The 19,599-nt window shown below is 47.0% G+C and overlaps 1 protein-coding gene and 1 long non-coding RNA gene across 5 annotated transcripts in view; one reads left to right on the forward strand and one right to left on the reverse strand.

Annotated features, from left to right (window-relative positions):
- Nucleotides 1–282: 282 nt before the first annotated feature.
- LOC117203603 (uncharacterized) lies at nt 283–2,446 on the reverse strand. The gene is made up of 2 exons (XR_007473537.1): nt 2,323–2,446; nt 283–663 (listed from the first exon to the last, which is right to left on the reverse strand). It is a non-coding gene; the product is annotated as an uncharacterized LOC117203603 (long non-coding RNA).
- Nucleotides 2,443–19,599, forward strand: part of TEX2 (testis expressed 2) — a 106,734-nt gene continuing 89,577 nt past the window's right edge. For 2 of the 4 annotated variants that reach the window (XM_004275633.4, XM_049702156.1), the window contains exon 1: nt 2,444–2,602. The gene's annotated coding sequence lies outside the window, so the exon portion shown is untranslated. Of the gene's footprint in view, nt 2,603–19,599 lie in introns of all 4 variants that reach the window. The other 2 variants (XM_049702157.1, XM_049702155.1) reach the window with 2 other exon arrangements.

Below are 19,599 nucleotides of genomic sequence, written 5' to 3' on the forward strand. Positions count from 1 at the left end.
CCTGGGTTGAGAGAGAGACTTGGGTGATGGTTGCGGGGGAGGGAGGCAGATGCCAGAGTAATAACTTGGGTTTGAATTTCTATGACTTCTATAGGTAGAAAAGATTTAGTTCACTTTGTACATATTGTACCTATAGATCAGCTATTTGGGGGAGAAAGTAAGGAATCTTGTTTGATATCTAAATTTAGCATCACAATCCCCAGCCTTTGTCATTGGTCACTATACTGAGTCACAGACTCCAAGCTCTAAAATCACTCTTTTCATTTGTAAGTTCAAAGTACATATGTATTTATGTATATTTATTTGATTCGGTTTTCATGCCAGCCCCAGGAGGCAGAATTTGTTATTATCCCATTTTATAGACAAGCACTCAGAGGCTCAGAGGGATTTAATGATATGTCTTGTTCAAGATCAAGCAGGTGGTAAGTTAGAGCAATGGAACTTAAACTCCAAGGCAGTGCTGCTATATTGAGCTGTCTTTTGGTGAAGATCAGTGATATTTGCTTCTTTTGCCTTTTGAAGTTAGCCATCCTGTTTCCGGCAGCAAGGATGGGCATTTAGGCAGGCACTGGAGCAGGCAGGTAGGAGGTCATGAATGCGGCTCTCTCTTGAGCTAGTCTTGTGATCTTGGACACATTACCAATCCTCCATGAGCTTCAGCTTCTGCATCCGTAAAATGGAGAAAATAATAACCATACCTACCACACAGGGTTCTTGTAAGGTTTCAATGAATTAATATGTGCAAAGATCTTGACGAAGTGTCTTGCCCAGAGAAACCTCTTAAAGGTAGGACGTGTTAATATTATTATGTTATTATATGTTTATTTTTCAAAGCATCCAAATTCCTCACTTTTCAGAAAGAAAGTCTTCTTCTAAGGGTTCGAGCTAGATCTTATTGGCCTCCAGGTAAGGTTGACACTGTATTAATTAATCTAATATTTATATAGGGCTTGGCCCAGGCAAGGAGGGTTGGGGGGCACTCTGAGATGCACACTGCCAGCTTCCGGGGACCCTTGCGGTGGTGCAGCTCCAGGCACCCCACTTCACTCCCCATCCCACCCCCAGCCCAGGTGGAGGTTTTAAGAGGTGGCCGAGACAAGCTTTGGGCTGTTTCTCTAGTGCTAACTGCCTTTGTTGCACATTTCCAGATATCCACGACCGGAACCCTCTCCATTTAAGACAAGAATTCTTCTTCCTTTGGGAAGGCCAAGTGAAGCAAATGGTGATACCAGGCAGTGATATCTGCAACTCAGAGACTTAATCCTGATGAGGCTGATGAATGTGTGTGTCGAGCTGTTCCTGGCAAACACAGCACCTATCAGATATCACAGCAAAACAACAACGACAAAAACGGTTGTTCTTTGGAGTCTGTTTGCTCCTCGTAGGAGGGGTCTAGGTGGAAGGGGCTGACTTTCAAGTCGAGGCAGTGACTTCTGGGTCAGATGTGTGTCTGGGACACAGGGATGAGGACAGGAATGTATCTGGGAGGGTGGGCAGGGCTTGATGTCTTTGGAACCAAGCTCCAGAAGGGCAAGGCACCCTCCTGGGGTTATGACTGGGCCTGGTGATGGCAACGAGGAAGGGTGTGTTTGCCGTTGAAGTATTTAAGCATTGTCTCACCAGTCAGAAAACAAGACTGGCTTGTTGCTTCATCCCAGCCCAGGGCCCTTCAAACTCAGATCTCAGCATGACCCACACAGGCAACTGTTCTCAGGTTCTCAGTAGGCGACATCCAGCCCAACTAGCAAGTCTCCCAACCGTATTACTGATTTTGAGGATTAAAAAAAAAAAAGTTTCTCTTTATTTTTGGCAGTTGAATTTGGATTTCATTACAATGATCGACTTGAAATACGTGCCTGAGTGTGGCTCTTGTACCACCCACAGCAGAATCGCCTCAGGGGAGGGGCGTTGAAAAATGCATACTTTCCCCAGTCCCATTCCAGACACACGGAATGTCTATTAAATATGTTTAAAAAGATCCTCCAGGGTGAGGTTGAGAATGTGTCTCTGTAAGCCAATTTCTGGGATTGGACGGGAACAGATTTGCCTGACTGCCCTCCAAACCCAAACCTGAGTTAATTTGTCAAGCGGGAGACCCTTGGTTCTCGGAGACTCAGTTTCTCCTTCTGACAGAGGTAGGTTCTGTCTCCACTTGTTGCTAGGCTGCAGGAAGAGGAAATTAATATGCAAAGCGCTGGGGAGAGCGCTGCTGCCAGGTTGGGAGAGAAGAGAAGCTCCTACCTCTCCCACACCAGGCTCTCCCTGGTAACCCCGCCGCCGCCCCTCTCCCCAGCCCCATGGGCGGCGGCCCCTTTAACAGACCTGACCAATCGCCCGGCCATTTCCGCGGCCGCTCCTCGGCGCACTTGTAGAGGGCTGGATTGGCCGGGCCTGGCGCGCGGCCTGTTCCGCCCCCGCCGCCCTCTGGTTGGCGGCGGCGGCCGCGGGTGCGGGGCGGGTCCGCCGGCGGGGCGGGGCGGCCGGTGGCCCGGGGGCGGGCTGGCGGCAGGACTGTGGCCCGATCCCGAGCCGTAGCGGGAGCTGCGGCGGCCGTGGAGCACGGGCGCCGGCGCAGTACAATGAGGCAGCCAGTGGATCCGGGGTGAGCGCTCCCGGGGCCGGGTGGGGCGGTGGGGGGAACGCCCGCCGAGAAGGCTCAGGCTCCTCAGGTTCCGGGGTACGATCGGGGGCCGGCGGCCGTTGGTGCGGCGGGGCGCGGGGGTCCGGCCCCCACAGGGCCCCGCCCCGCTGTCACGGTCTAGGTTAAGTTGACAGGGACGCCTACCCGCGACGCCCCCGGGCGCACCCTTCTTTCCTTTGGGGCGGTGTGGGGCGGTCTGGGCTTGACCCCGCCGGAGGTGCCCTCCGGCCGGTCCCCGCAGCCTGCGGTCCACGGGCTCCGGGTTCGGCCCCGTCCACAAGCAAACTAAGGGAAAACAGCTTGTAATTTTGTGAATGGGGCCCCGGGTTCCTGCCGCCCCCAGCGCTCACGTTGCGAAATGCCTGGAAGTCGAGAACCGCAGTTACTTTTACGCGGATCCTTTAGAGGCTCTCTGCGTCTCGGGTTGTTTTTCTCTAGCTCCTGGAAATCCTGGGTGGCAGTGGGTGGTTTGCGTGCCTTAGACCTGAGGCGGCGGCGTCCCGAAAGCCGGGGGTTTGGAAGGTTAACAAGTGACATTGTGCTGAGGCCTAATGCCAGGTGCCGTGCCCCAGAGCTCGGGTGTGACGGCGGAGGTTGTGCTGCCGGGGAGCACACGAATGAAGCGGTGGGACCGGGGATGGACTGAACCGTCGGCTTCAGCTCCGCCTCGCACGCTGCCCAGAATGCACGGCTGACGCGGGAGTCGGTGCAGGGGAGTTTTCCCCTTTTGAAAATGGTTTTTGGAAAACTTAGCCCCTAGGTGGGTTGATGGTTACTTAAACCATCTGTTGTTATGGTTACACGGCAGCCAATGTAAGGGCAAAGTCTGTTTCCACCCTCGCTCTTCCTCCAAAGCTATGAAGTACTTTGTCACTACGTCTTAACCGACGCTTCCCAGGGAGGGCATACTTTTTCAGAGTTGGAGGAAAAGCGTGGGCTCCATGAAGACAGGGGTGGTGCCATATTCATGTTTGAAGTTCTAGCTTTTGACACCGGGGCTGCTCTGCACAGGAATTGAAACGAACCAGCCTTTCGCATGTTTTGATGGTTTTCATCAAAGGATTTAAAGGAATCCTTTCAGGAGCCTGATGTAAGCTGGAAGGGAAACAATGAGTGACTTTTATATGGAAACCAACAAGGAAAAACAGAGGGGCAAATGATCCTTGAACTCTGGGATAGGGAGTGTTTGCAGAATCTAGGTTTTTGTGGGTTTTTCTTTTTCGATGCACAGCTTGTGAGATCTTAGTTCCCAGACCAGGGATGGAACCAGGGCCCTGGGCAGTGAATGCACAGAGTCCTAACCACTAGACTGCCAGGGAATTCCCAGGAGTCCAGGTTTGTGGGTTTAGAGCTCAGTGACACAGTGAAGCTTATCTCCTAGGAGGTATTGAAAGAGCAAAAGTGCCATTTCTATCAGCTCTTACCCAACCCTTAAATCATTTCAGGATTCTTTGAAATTCTTCTAAAAGTTGGTGATTGGTCCAAACTTATGGAAAACAAGCAGCCTCCTGAGGTGATGGGGGTAGGGTGGGATTTTTGCCTTTTTTTTTTTTTCCCACTGGGCCTCTCTGGGAGTGTCAGGGAAGGCTGGGATGGGGATGGGTAGGGGGTGTATGGAGGACTGTGGGTGAACTTGACCTGCCTGCACATTAATCTCCAGGAAAGGTGCTGTGCCTGAGAGGAAGGAGATTAACAAACTGATTCAGTTCAGATGATGGTGGTAATTGAGACAACTGACAAGGCACCCGAGGGCTGGACAGAGGAGGGGGAAGAGAAAGTGCAGGGGTTTGGTGGGGCTGAGGGGGCTGGACCTTGTTGGAGGTTTGAAGAGCGGGTAGAATGTCATCGTGTGAGAGGACTGGAGAAATAGCTTTCGCCAAGTGTATTGTTTGTGTATTAGAGATTATGGTTTTAGAATGCTTCTGGAAAAGAAGTAGGAAAGATTATTAGGCTTTTAGGTAGAATAAATATATAGGATGTTTGGTCAAAGTGAAATGACATGTAGTCAAAAAATATTCACTCAACTAATTTTTGTTGAGAGTTGGCTGTGTGCCAGAAACTTTGAGGCATTATGGGTACGATGGAGAAAGAAACAGGTCAAGAACTTGTTTCTACATCTATATGATTCACCTTCCCTCCAAGTCAAAGCTCTTCTGAGGATTTTCTGAAGCTCTTGAAGAAAGAAAGGGGAGAAATGCACAGAATATTAAGTACGAACAAAACAGAACAATGGGGAAATTCTTCCTGCTGTAGATCACTTTTGGTATCAAACTGAATCTTCCAAGACTGGTTTTCTGTGTCAGGTTTGGTATCTCTTCATCCTCATATCTATTGACCAGTGTCTTTTGATAGTGTTAAGTTCTCTCTTTTTTTCCCATTCCCCTGTCAGTTAGTTTATTGAGAAGTTTGGAAGTTCATCCCTGTCCTCCAGGTGCTTCCAGTTCATTTTCTTTGCCTGAGTGTCCCTCAGGGTCTGCTTTCTCCTGTCTGATCCTTATTCTCTCCTGAGTGTCCCACTTGGGAATTGCTGAGGTCACAGGGAATCGTTTGTTCCTTGATTCTGTCCCAAAGCAGAAGGTGGCTAGTATAGAAAAGAGCATTTGTTGAATTCCAGCTCTGCCATGTGCTGCTTTCTCTGTTTGTATATATATCCTTTCCCGTCCTTGAGCAGCCCTCTGAGTGAGCTAGATGCTGGTAGCCTCAATTTACAGGAGAGGAAACAGAGGCTCAGAGCAGTTCAGTAAATTTCCCAGGGCAATAAGCTGGTTAGATAGTGGAACAAGATTTTTTTTTTTGGCCGTACCACACGGCTTGCGGGATCTTAGTTCCCCCACCAGGGATTAAACCCAGGCCCTCGGCAGTGAAAGCACAGAGTCCTAACCAGTGGACCGCCAGGGAATTCTCTGGAACAAGAATTTCAGTCTACGACTTTCTGATTCCAAGTGTGCTTTTTCCATCGTACCGCATTGCTTTTCCCAGAAGAAGGATGGCGGTTTAGTATAGTCTAGCACAGTGCCTTCTTGGACACATGAAAGGTCAGGTTCAGAGATGTTCAGAGAATTGCCGCAGTTAATGTGCTCATGGTGGAATAAGAGTTAGCACCATTGTGTCCTGCCTCTCTGCCAGGTGTGTTTTTGGGTAATTCATGTGGCTCTCAAGAAATCTGAGTTTACTGCCATGAAAAGTTGACCAGACTTACCAGGTATGTATCCCAATGCTTCCACTTATCAGCTCTGTGACCTTGGGCAATTATTTTCTCTCTCTGTGTACCTCAGTTTCTTTATCTGTAAGTGGGACAATATTCACATTTCAACAACGCTAAGACAGTACAGTTTGTCTCATCTTAACATTTCTGAAAAGTATCTTATAATCTATGAGGTCTTAAGTTGTAGTTGGCAGTAACTCCCTTTTTCGTACGTAAAATAATGGTGTCATAGTCAGTGGGGTTCTAGGTCATATGAACCACGGTAGTACATTCTTTATCGGTAGTTGTGAGGATTACATGAAGTCACTCGTGTGCCTGGCACAGCGTGAGCACCCAGTAACAGTTGCTCCTGTCGGATGACAGAACGTATGGTTAACTGGTAGGTGGTTCTGGGGAAAAGCTAGGGAGCATCTCGTAAGATTTGCCACTTGGAGCCCAGGCAGTAATCCATGGTCTGTGGGCTGGAGGAACGTTTTTCAGTTTGCGTGAAGCTCTGTCCTTTGGCTGACTCTTGTCCGCGTGAGAAGTATTGACTTCAGGAGCTAACCAGCCATGGACAGACAGCTCCCTTTGTCCTGCCTGTTCATTGAGTTCTTTGTCAACTTTAAATCCCAAGTTAAAAATAACTATTGTGGGCTTCCCTGCTGGCGCAGTGGTTGAGAGTCCGCCTGCCGATGCAGGGGATGCAGGTTCGTGCCCCGGTCCGGGAGGATCCCATATGCCGCAGAGCAGCTGGGCCCGTGAGCCATGGACGCTAGGCCTGCGCGTCCAGAGCCTGTGCTCCGCAACGGGAGAGGCCGCAGCAGTGAGAGGCCTGCGTACCACAAAAAAAATAAAAATAAAAAAATAACTATCGTTATAAGAAGTTTAGAAACGTAGGCTGGTGTGAATACTCTTATACGTGAATTTTAAAGCACCTCAAGGTTCTATGCAAGATTCCATGTTGCCTCTTGCCAAACTCCTTGTAATGCTTAATTGCGTTGTGTGAAGTGTCTGTGAGGTACCATTCATCAGAGGGATGCTAGGAGGTCATGAAATCACAGAAACCCTGGGTTTCTGAGTGAGGTAGAGAGAGCACTGCAGTTGGTATTAAGAGACCTGTTTCCAGTCCTGGGGGTTTATCCTGTTATTATGTGTGTCTTGGGCACATCATTTCCCTACTCTGGATCTTGAGGGTCTCTTCCAAAATGAGGACTTGATTTCTTAGTCTCCTCCCCCACACTCGCTCCAATACAGTGTCATAGATTATGTGAGTTTATGAATCTAAGGATCTGAGAAATTAAATGGTTGAAAGGAAATGAGTCTGAAGTCTCAGGTCGATGTTTGTGCTAGCGCTTTTGTAAAGAGAAAAGAACGGGTAGGTGATAACCATATGAGTAACCATCATTTATGGAGAATTACTGTGTGCACTGTTCCTACTTTTAAACCTCACATCATCCTATGAGCAGTAGAGACTAGTGTCAATCTTATTTTAAGATGAGGTAACTGAGGTTCAGAGAAGTTAAGTAACTTGTCCAAGATCACACAGCAAGGACAAGGGCTTATAGCTGGGACTAGAACTCAAGCTTATGTTGCTCCCCAATATGAGTTCTGTGGTTGTTTCAGATGCACCCTGCCTCATTTTGGAATCTTCTCAAGCCATGTGCCCTGGAAGTTTTACCAGTTTAAAAAGTGAGATTTCCCTCTGCTTTGGGGTCATGCATTCCTAGTCTTTTATTGTGTACTGACCCCTGTTTAAATTCTGAGTTCTCATTCAGAACATCTGCTGCTTATTGGGAGAACTTTGTTAAACCTAAGGACGAACTCTATGGGAGTTGCAGAAGACTTAAGTCCTCTTTGGTTTTTCTTTGGTGAACAAAACCAGAGGCCAGGTCACTGTGAGCATAGGTGGGACTGTTGAGAGAAGAATCTGACCTTTCTGTGAGGAAGCTGGTGGGGTGGGGAACAGGGTGGGCTTTGAAACAACGAGGTAACCTTTGTCTGTTGGGTTTGCTTGGAAGATTGGTTCTAAGGGCTTTACCCCCAAGACGATGATTGGAACTAACACACTGAGCCCCTCCCGGCTTATCCTAACAGTTGAGAATGGAACTGGGCAAGAGGAGCCCTCTTCAGTCACCACCTTATTTAGGATTTGAGATTTAAACCCACCGCTTGGATTGCTCCCGCAAATAACCTTTCAGAATCACAATATGCATTTCATAAGAGTTTCATTTCACGTTTGTTACTTAAAGCTGACATAAGCTGGCCAGTTCTCTTACTCAATTTTAAGTCCTTTCTTACACCTAATGTTGTTTTTTAAGCAGTGTTCCTCAAGATGGTTCTGTATATCATTTGGGGCTTGAAATATAAAATTTAAAAATCTTTCCGCTGAAAGGACTGACTGAACAGTGATTATCACTCATTAAACAAGTATCTGTGCGTCTGCTGGAGCCAAGCATTGTGCTTGGCATTGGAAATCCAGTGGGGAGCAAAACAGATGTATTCCCTGCCGACACATAGCACATTACGTAGTCTAGACAATAAACAAGTCAGCAGACGTGTGCATTGTATATATTAAATTGTGATAAGCGCGAAGTCTCCTTCCTCTGAGGAAAAAGAACAGGCCCTGAGAAAGAATAAAGGGAGGGAGGCCAGCAACGGGGAGTGTTGGGAAGAGCACCTCAAGGGAGGGAGCAGTGTGTGGCAAGTCTGGCTTCAGGGGAGGAGGGCCTGAGAGGAGGGCATGAAGATGGGAGAGGCAGGTGCATCACAGAGCAGAGGGGAGGGGCTGGGGCTCAGAGCCAGACACTGCTTGAGGCACCTTGGGAATTTCTTACAAGGGTTTGCTGACTCACAGGCAGTGGGGAACTTGGCCTGGAGGGGTTGAGCTTCTGTTCTGGGTCCACATTTCCCATCATTCTGTGTGCAAAGTAACCACAGGGCAGTAGGTAGGACTGAAATGGCTCCTGTGCACGTCCACTGGAGTCCACTGGAGGCATCCTGCTGTGGCTCAGTGTGGGACAGCCTGTAACGTGCTAACCATCAGCTGGCACTTGGGCAGTGCTTGCCCTGGAGCCTCAGCAGTGGGTGCAGGGCTCACCTTGAAGTCAGGGTGGACCGGAAGCATTGTTCCTCTGTCTGCAGGTGTCTGCTTTAGTGTTGGGCTGTGGGAAGTGGATTTTTAGTCTTTTTTTTCTGATAAGAGGAGGCAGAGGCCAGTGGCCTTATTATCAGGTGATCAAGCATGATGGCTCCGAGTTGCCGAAAGAAGAACCCACCTGAAGGGACATGGTGTGGTGCTTTCTCATAACCACCCCACCTCCAGTCACACAGGAGGAGAATTTCATAAAACAAGTCACTGGCTTTGTTAGTTCTTGACCTGGCTTGGGAGGTTTGGTAAAATACTATGAACCCAGCCATATCAAAGTTTATAATTACCCTACAGAATATTTGTTAGAACCGATTGAATTTGTATATAATTGCATTAGTCCTTTTTTTTAAAAAAGATCTATTATTCAGGAAAAAACATTTTGAATACACGAAAGGAAAGAATAACATAACGAGCTTCGTGTTTCTGTCACTCAGTTTCAGTAACATTTTGCTAATCTTGTTCCGAGATAGTTTCACATATGAAGCATTGTTGGCGGATTTTCTGTCACAATATAAATGTATCTTTGGGATATAAAATCACATGGTAGATATGGTTCAAGAGAAAAAATTCCTGCATGTTGCATCATTACAGGACTGGTGTTAGTAGTTGAAATTCCAAATCTGAAATGAACATTTCTTGCAAGCCCCTTATAGACTTGATTATGAAAAGTAGGCACAAAATTAGATTACCAATTAATCTATGTATTTACTGAGAATAGCAACTATATTGGACAATGTGTAGGGTATATGTAAAAAGAGTAAAACAGTCTCTGTCCACATTGGCTTGTAAAATCATGGTCCCTTTCTTCCTCACAAGGAATCACAAGGTTTTATCTTCAACATTCTTGGCAAATAAAATATACACAAAGCCCGAACTATGAAACTAACTAAAAAGCACTATTTTTGTGGTGCATGTTAATTTAAATTCAGATTATAGCATTCACTTATAAAATCGAGGGGAACACAGTTAATATGTTGAAAGTCTCCATATGTTAAATTTTTGTGTATTTTTTTTTTAAGGGGAAATTCAAATCAAACAGTAAAGAACCCTGTAGCAGCACCTCTACATCTGTGCCGTCAATATGGTGGCCACTAGCCGCATGTGACTATCAAATACTTGAAAGGTGGCTAGTGCAACTGAGAAACTGAAGTTTTAATTTTAGTTAATTTTCAGTTAAATAGCTCTGTGTGGCCACATTGATGGTTTTGTAAACCCTGGAGCTACACTGTTCAATCTCTATGGTAGGATAAAATCCAGCACAAACTAATTTGGGCAACAAATGGAACAGCACAGTTCACATGTAGGTCCCAAACTCAGTACGTTTTAGAGAAAAGGAGTTTGATTATGTAGAAGGAAGAACTGCTTCTTGGGGTTCATTGTCTTCCTGTAAGAGCAAGGTTTTGGCAGCTCAGACACCTGGAGAAGTTAGATTTGATGCGGGATGTCTCCCGGGGCTCAGATCTTATGAAATAAGGAGTGAATCTCCCTGCTTGTGCTGCTGTTGCATTGTGGAAGGTCTCTGAGAGGTAGACGGGAGTCTGTTGAGTGACTCATGTGAAGGTTTCTGGAGGTAGGGTGACCTCAGCCTTGGGAGTTGCATTCATTGCCAGGGGGGTTTAGAGGCTCAGAGGAGACATGCCAAGGGCCTGGCTATCTTGATCACCTTTCTATCCCCAGCACATAGTAGATGCTCAATAAATGTGTTTCAAAAATGGATGACGGTTTTTAAGAATAGGTTTAAGAGCAAATAAGAAGAGCTTTAAATTTGTCTAGAAATTTGAAAAATAGTTGCCAAAGGAAGTATGTGAGCTGCAGAGTATATACAGCCAGTATTTTCTCCTGGAGGTAACTGACATTTCTCTTCACTGCAAATGCAAGCTGGCTTTTATCTCATCCGTTACCAAGTGCTGTTATTTTCATCTTTTAAACGTCTCTTGAATGGTTCTCTTTCTTGCCAACTTCACTGCCACCACTCTAGTCCAAACTACCATCTTTTGGCTTCGAAGACTGCAGCAGCTGCCTCCCTCCTCTCCCCACAGCTGCTTCCTCTCCTTTCTAATCTCTTCACCCCTCTGCAGCCAGAGTGGTGTCTTAAAAATTCCCGGGCTTCCCTGGTGGTGCAGTGGTTGAGAATCTGCCTGCTAATGCAGGGGACACGGGTTCGAGCCCTGGTCTGGGAGGATCCCACATGCCGTGGAGCAACTAGGCCTGTGAGCCACAACTACTGAGCCTGCGCGTCTGGAGCCTGTGCTCCGCAACAAGAGAGGCCACGATAGTGAGAGGCCCGTGCACCGCGATGAAGAGTGGCCCCCACTTGCCACAGCTAGAGATAGCCCTTGCACAGAAACGAAGACCCAACACAGCAAAAATAAATTAATTAATTAATAAACTCCTACCCCCAACATCTTCTTAAAAAAAAAAAAATTTCCCAATATAATCATGCCACGTCCTTGCTCAAAACCCTAGGAAGGCTTCCAGTTGCTCCCAGGATAAGAGCCACATTCTGAACCTGGTCTGAAAAGTGCTGCGTGATCCAGCCACTCCTGCCTCCTGCTTCAGCCTGGGCCCGTGCCTCTCTCCTCCAGGTTTATTATAGTCTAGGCACCCTTCCACTCCCAGCTGGAAGGGAGCTCTGCCTTTCAGGAACTGAGCCACCTTGCTGCTCCCTCTTCAGAAAACAGCTCTGACCCCTCACCTCGCTCCCCTTTTCTCTTTTGTCCTTTACAGCACTTCTCACTGTTGTTGTGACATATTGTTTAAGAGACATCTGCTTTTCCCCTTCCTCCGGGAGGGCAGGGACCTTGTCGATTTTGCTCATTCTTATATACCCAGTGCCTAGCTCAGTATCTGACCCATTGCACAAGCTTCTTAAATGTTTGCTGGGTGAATGAATGAATGAATGAGTGAATGCAAGCACATTGGGAACAAGGAGGAACTTGAAGAATGCTCTTTAAAACTTGGATTTATTGGAAGGATTGAATAGTTTTTAGAGTAGAATAACCTGGGAAGGGAACTGGCCGGGGTGGGGGTCGGGGGAGAGTCTTTGGGAATCTATTGTTGGAAAGTGTCCAGTGGGTTTAGCACTGTCTTACAAGAGAAGTATGTCTGTGCCCTTGTCACAGACTTGAAAGGCATTTGCCTGCGGAGTTGCAAGGGTGGCCCTCCTGTCTGGCTTCCTATCCCAGCCCTCAGGAGGCATCACTCTCACTGAGTGTGTGTCCTTAGTAGCACGGGTCTCCAATTTGAGACCTCAGGGTTGGAGTCTTCCATATGCAGCCCACAGTCAGGGATGTAGTAGTCTTTTTTAAAAAATTTTGTTTATGTTTGGCTGCATTGGGTCTTTGCTACTCTGCGTGGGCTTTCTCTAGTTGTGGCGAGCGGGGGCTGCTCTTCGCGGTGCGCAGGCTTCTTATTGTGGTGGCTTCTCTTGTGGAGCACGGGCCCTAGAGCGCGTGGGCTCAGTAGTTGCAGCCCACGGGCCCAGTAGTTGTGGCTCGCAGGCTCTAGAGTGTAGGCTCAGTAGTTGTGGTGCACAGGCTTAGTTGCTCCTCAGCATGTGGGATCTTCCCGGACCAGGGATCGAACCTGTGTCCCCTGCATTGGCAGAGCGGATTCTTAACCACTGCGCCACCAGGGAAGTCTCAGGGATGTAGTAGCCTTCCTCTCTTTCTAGAGAGTCAGGATTCTGCCCTGTTCGTATTTGCAGTGGGAGGGAATTCTAGTTGTGCCTTGTCGGGGAAGAGACTTCCAGCTATTGGGAAGAATGGAGGCAGCTGTGTTTAGACCTGGCCCTGCAGCAGGTGAGACTTGCCCTCTTCCTGAGCTGACTTCTAGCTGAGGGGAGGACCCTGCTGGTGCTCATCAGATCCTCCTGTCATGTGGGAGGGACTCGTAGGAGAAACCTGGGTCTTCACCAGAAACTTTGAATTTCTGAATAGGAAATGGAAGGACTTGGCAGAGACAGTGGTTAAATTTCTTCTACAACTTGTGATTCTGAAAGAGAAAACTGATATGGGATGTCTCTAGCTGGTTTCCTAGGCAACGTGTTTTTTTGTTTTTGTTTTTATTTTTGGAAGGAAGGGGCTGGTTCCCTAGACCAGAGCCTCTGATAACCAGAGGGGAGGTATTTCATGAAGGCCAGAGTGATGTTTTCTGGGAGACTTGCAAAGCTGGTTAAGAAGGCTTTAAGCTGAATATTAAGGGGACAGGAAAATTGCAGAACCAGAGACCTCAGAGACCTGGGTGACTTAGCAGCAGTGTCGACACCAAAGTGGAGCCTAGGAACTCCAAGTGGGAGCTAGCAGCAGAGCTGGTTGAGAATGCCCCTGTCGGAGGGTGTGCAGGTGATGGCTCCGTGCCCTGGAAACCTTAACAGCACAGCCAGGTAAATGTGACCTGGTGGAGGGAGTGTTAGAATAGAGCAAAGTAGTGTGGGTATACCTGGCTCCAAAAGAAAACCCTATGAGAGATTCACTGTGTGTGCCCTGATCATGGAAGGCTGACGGGAAGTGTTTCAATTATGATGGAAGGAGCAGAGGGCAGGTTATTTCACCTTAGGACTCTGCCTGACAGATTGAGGGGCAATGATTTTTCTTCATAGACAGATTTTAAAACAGGAGACCCTCACCCCTGGCAGGTGTAGTAGACCAAGCAGATGTTTGTTAAGGTGAATTCCATGCAAAGTGGACCATGTGGTAGATTCTAACCCTACCTTGCTGATAATTTTACCTCTGAGAGCAGGTAGAGGGAAGTGAGTGTGTGGGGGTGGGGGTGGGGGTGGGGGCGTGGTCCTGCTTGGACCTAATGATGACAAATAAGGAAGAGCCGGTTGACGTTGAGGATGGGGTAAAGCCATGCAGAGTACAAGGGGGCCTGTGGCTGCAGCCAGCAACAGGCAGAGAGCTTGGTTCAGGGGAGGCAGGCTCCACAGCGCCTGCTCTTCACCCTGCGGTCACTGGGGTGAGCATCTCCTACCTTATTTTGTTGCTTCCTTTGATAAAAATGACGGACCTCCTTCTCACCTGAGCTGGAACTGGAGACATTGTTGTGTCCTTAATATCCAGATGCCTGTTACAAATGACCTCTGGAGCATTAGCCCATGGCAGTGACTACTTTGATGTGGCCTCTGCTTGGTTTCCCATCCTACTGTCCAGCCCCACCCCACAGAGTTAGGAGCAGAAACTCCAGTGCCTGTGCTAGGAAGTCTGAAGGGAGCTGTCCTAGGGGAAGGCGGAGCTGCCGGCTCTGGCTAAGCTCACAGGCAAGATCGAAGCGGAAAATAAGTCAAGAGTAGTAGAAAACCCAGGGGAAAGGAGTTGCTTTTGTTTTAATTTCCCAAGGTAGGCTAATGTCTGTGGGGAGATGATGAGTGATATTCGATCCTGATAGTAAAGCAGGAACATTAATTTTTTTTTTTAAGGCTAAAACTCCCAGTAGAAATGACTGTTGATCATGCTCCAAGCCAGAGACCAAACTCATTTGGTCAGCCGAGCTTTTGTCTTCAGGCTTGACTGACCAACAGGGGTGTAGGCAGAGGCTTAATAGCCTGTGGTGAATGTTATTTCATGAGGTCTGATCTGTGGTACGAAAATCTCATGGAAGGAAAAAACACAAGTTGAGTTTCTGGATTAGGTGATGAGTTGTTTTGACAGCACAGGTAACAAGTACAGGGCCCAGGGTTTTCTGGGGCAGATGGTCAAGAGGTTCTTCCAACTATTTGAATTTATAATGCCAGAGTGTTAATCTCAAAAATTAAAATGTAATACATGTTTAAAGTATATACATTTTGACCCGCAGCTTAGAAGAAATCTTCCAGAAATTGCAGACTTAACTGTTTTCTGAAACCTTGCTCTACTGGGCCTGATAAGAATTTTTGACATTTTGTGTTATCTGCCAGAGTTGGCCTGGTAACTTCCATTTCCCTTCCCAGAAATGCTGTCCTGCTCCTCCTGGGCTCCTTCCAAGCACTGCAGTGGGGTCCCCTGGCCTCTTACCCACCTCCGTGCTGAGTAAGCACAGAGCAAGTGGGCACTGTTGATTGGTTAGTGTTGAGTGAGATGGGTGCTCAAGCTAAGGAAGAAAGGAATATTTTTTGGCCACATTTTTTCCGTTTTAGGAGTTCTTTTATACAGGTGACCAAATTGGTATTTAAAATGGGAATGAGAGGTTTTGGTTTCTTGTTTTTGCAGTGATGAGGCAGGGGCAGGTACGTGGTTCAGCCTTGTCGGTTCCTTTTCCTGCCTGTGGTTGTAGGGCTTACATCAGTATCTCTCAGTGGTGTGATGCTGTTGCTAAGGGACTGAGTGGCCCTGCCAGACGAGCGGGAAGCCTGGAAACTGGCTTTGGAACCCCTCATCCAACCACCGTGATGATTTCAAACCAGATTCTTTGAGGCTTGAGAAAGGTCTCGTCAAATAGGTTATCCCCATAGTGAGTTAATATGGGCTGGCTCTCCAGTGATCCCTTGAGCATTCAGCAGATGACACTGCTCAGAAGACAGTGGCTGTGCCTGGGGACTGTCAGTGAGCAGGTCCAGACTCTTGAAGTGAGAGTCAGTCTTCTGTGAATCTCTTAAAGGAAGTCCTTACCCACTTTGCCATTCCTTTTAAGGAAGGCCTTTGAAGAATCTTAAAGCAGGTATTTGAATAACATTAAACATGATAAATTCTTAATTATAAAGTGGTTAGTTAGATTCCTTTCTCCTGGGTTAATAGTTTATAAGTCAACATGCCAGTTTTTCTTTCTTTTTTAACTTATGTAAGCACTTTTATGTTTTGGAATTTTCGTTTGTTTTTCGATTTTTTGGTTATTTGTGGAGTATCTAGAAAGTAACCAGCTATTTTCTCATTAACGTCTTGGTTCCAGGAGTAAAAATCCTGGCGAAGCTTTGGGAGGCCCTAGATGACTGTCATCTTCCTAGAGCAGGACCTGACCCTACTCTCTGTCTCCTGCCCTGTCGGGACTGCCTACAGCCCACACACCCACCATCCAAAGGGGTGTGGATCAAAACACCACCCTCTTACTCAAAACAATGCAGTGAATTCTTTGAGTCAGGGTTTTTAACTTTGGGCAGGCGAAGGGAGAAGTCTTTGTCTTCCCGCAAGTTGAATGTGAAATCTTGTGGGTATTTGTGTATGTGCATTTGGCTGCAGTGGCAGTGACAGTGGGGTGGGGTCTTTGATGTTCATCAGGCTAAGTTACAGAAGAGCTCCAGCTCTAAAGTTTCTTTATGTCTCATCTAAAAAGCTCTGAAGCCAGCTTTTTAGAATGGAGGGACCGATTCACAGTAGGGGGAGAACCTAGAACAAGGGCTGCAGGGTCCTAGCTGGTGGGAGTCCATGTGTGCCAGCCTGGCTTCTCCTCACCAGTCATCATGCCAGGCTCTCTATCCCTGGACCCCTGAGATTCTCTTTCCTCACTACTGGCCTCTTGCCCCTCCTCAAATCCTTAAGATATCCTTTGTGGGAGAGCACTGGATAAACTTGTCCTCTGAGCCAGGTATCTTGCACCATGATATTTTCTCCTTGGTTTCCTTAGTCAGTTTCTTTTGATCAATGACCCAGTCGCCCCCTGCCCCCCCACCCAAGTTCTCACAGGGCTTCTCTTTTCATTTTTCTTGGGTTTATCTCTTTTATACCATCTGCTCCTCCTCCTCCATTTTTTTTCCTTAATGCATTCTAAGTTAATCTGTACCCTCTCATGGGCTTTTCTGTTAAGTCTGGTAATTATTTTATTTTATTTTTTTTTTGCGGTATGCGGGCCTCTCACTGTTGTGGCCTCTCCCGCTGCGGAGCACAGGCTCCGGACGCGCAGGCTCAGCGGCCATGGCTCACGGGCCCAGCTGCTCCGCGGCACGTGGGATCCTCCCGGACCGGGACACGAACCTGTGTCCCCTGCATCGGCAGGCGGACTCCCAACCACTGTGCCACCAGGAAAGCCCAAGTCTGGTAATTCTTGTCTGCCACCAGAAAGGGGACCCTGAAGTAGAAAGAGAACTGGGAGTCTGGTCCTTGCAACCCTGTGACTCTGCCCCTGCGGGGAGTGCCTTGGGGTCTCAGCTCACCGTTTCTAGCCTGGAAGTCCAGCGATCTGCTCTTGCAGCCTCTGACTGGTCAGGAACCCACATCTGGCATCACCGTCACTGGCTCCCTTCTTTCCTTGTGGACCTCATGTGTATCCTATGTTGTGAGCTCTGCTCATGAAAGTAAGATTCTGTTTTATATTCCTTATTCCAATTTTGCCAGAGGCAGAAAAGACAGAAGGTGTTGCTTTCAGAAAGACCATTCTTCTAGGGGCAGGCCAATATATAAGACGACACTGGTGACAGGTGTGCATTATTATAACAGAACCCTGTCAAATTTAAATTACAGTCAAAGATGGTCATCTACCTTTGGTAGTTTGTTTCTTCCCCTCTCGGAATTTCTCCCACAGTGTTCTGGGGGCTCAGGGATCTGGCCCTGAACAGGGTTTTGGAGGAGGGGCTTCTGCTACTTCTGAGGATTCATGAGCCCCTTGGCAGCACAACACCTTCACGTGAAGGTGGGCATGTGATCCGGAGGCTCTGCCCAGGAAACCAGATCTCTTAATTGATAGAGCCACCTCATGAGCTAGTAATGCAAGCTGTTGGGAATTACAAAAAACCTACTGTGAAATTCATCTAAAATTAATGAAGAGTCAGCACTCTGGATTTTAAATACAGAGGAAGTTATGGTCTTGGCTTTCAGTTTCCCGAGGGTGGATTATTTCTTGCCAGTCTCTAAGCCTTCAGCTGGCTTTCCTTCTCCCCATTGTGCCTGTGACTCTAGTCAGTTTACATCCCTCCTCCTCTGACACAGACCCACGTTAATGGAGAGCTACCAAAAAATGCAGTGCATTCCCAAATCAATTGTTTGGGATTACCCATTCCACTTTTCTTTTCCATGAACACAGAGAAGTGAAAGGTCTAGTGTATTTAAAGAAAACAATAAAACGTGTGGAAAACAAAAACTTGGGAGTGAAAAACAGCTAGATGAATAGAACACGTCTGCTTTTCCTGACTTCGATTTTTTAAAAAGGAGCACTGTTCAATATTTCGTTTGTATGTCAGCATGTGAAGCTCTCTAGACCAGCGCTTACATATACCATGATAAATGGCTGAGGTATTTTGAGGCTAAAATATTTACTACTTTGGTGACATGTACTTTACAGGCATCCCACCCCCCTTGATCTAATAGGAAGGATCTCTGGTCTGTATGTGCTTTTATGTGGCTTGAAAAGGAACTGAGTATTCCATTTATATAGATTTCAATTAGGATAATGCCTTTGACACATCTCACAATGGTATCTTTTCTAGACTCTTAAGATAGAATTGTCAAATTATAGCAAACAGAATTAGAAATTATTTTGAAGTTTTCTCAGCAGATTGTAATTTCTCCTTCTGTGCATGTAGTCATTCTGGAAATAAGAGCGTACAGGTACCTTTTTCTAAAATTTATTATTTTCCAAATACCTTTTGGTTTAGAAAAAATGGTAGAGGGAGATTGTAGTCCAGTAGAGCAAGCAGAAAATAGGCATTTTCAGCCTTTTATTGTACCTTTGGCCACATTTTGGAAGAAAGACCAAAAATTGCCATATATGTGAAAGAACAGTGGTAACCGGGTGGACTTGAAATGAGAGTGATATTTGAGAGTAACAAGGTCACTTTCTTCCCTGGCTTATAGGAACAAAGAATGTGTGATCACAGCGGGTCCAGCAGCCAGGGTTGGTGGGAGTGGAGAGTTCATGTAATCTGTAGGATATTTAAATTTATATGATATTTAAGTTTCCATGTTAGAAAAAGCTCATAGAGAGCAAGTTTGTTAAAACAAAAATAAAAAATAATTTTTATAAATAGAAGGGGGAATGTACAAGTATTAATTCTTACAGGATGTTGAAAAATTTTAAATGTCTAGGACACAGTATGTTGAGGGAGCCAGAGATCAGTGGGACAGTGACTTCAGGGTTACTTTTTTTTTTTTTTTTTTTTTGCGGTACGTGGGCCCCTCACCGCTGCGGCCTCTCCCGCTGCGGAGCACAGGCTCCGGACGCTCAGACCCAGCGGCCATGGCCCGTGGGCCCAGCCACTCCGCGACACGCGGGATCCTCCTGGACAGGGGCAGGATCCCGCGTCCCCCACATCAGCAGGCGGACCCTCAACCACTGCGCCACCAGGGAAGCCCCAGGGTTAGTTTTTGATGTAGAAATGCTCAGTTGAAGAAAAAACTTGCCCAGGAGGAAAGTTTCTGTGGAGATGTGCCCTGCATCTTGAGTGATGTCCTGAAGCATTGAAGACTCAACATTAGTTTTGATCTTTCTTAGGAAGCTGGATAAAATAATGTGTTTCTGAGAAAAAACAGTTATTATGAAGTGTCACAGCCTTGCAGTGAAAAATGCCAACATCCAAGAGTCCAAAGCAAATTCAAGAATCAGCATCCTAAGTGGAGACCTCGCTGACTTGCTGTCTTGATCTCAGAGGCTGCATGAACAGTGAGGTCCTGCAGGCTGTCATTGGGTACCCCGGGAATGTGAGGGATCTGCACCCACAAAAGGAGTGTGGCAGCTGGTCCTCCGGATTCCTCGTATTCCTCCTGGGAAAAAGTGTTTGAC

Source organism: Orcinus orca, chromosome 19, assembly GCF_937001465.1.
Source record: "Orcinus orca chromosome 19, mOrcOrc1.1, whole genome shotgun sequence".
In the NCBI taxonomy this organism is placed as follows: domain Eukaryota; kingdom Metazoa; phylum Chordata; class Mammalia; order Artiodactyla; family Delphinidae; genus Orcinus; species Orcinus orca.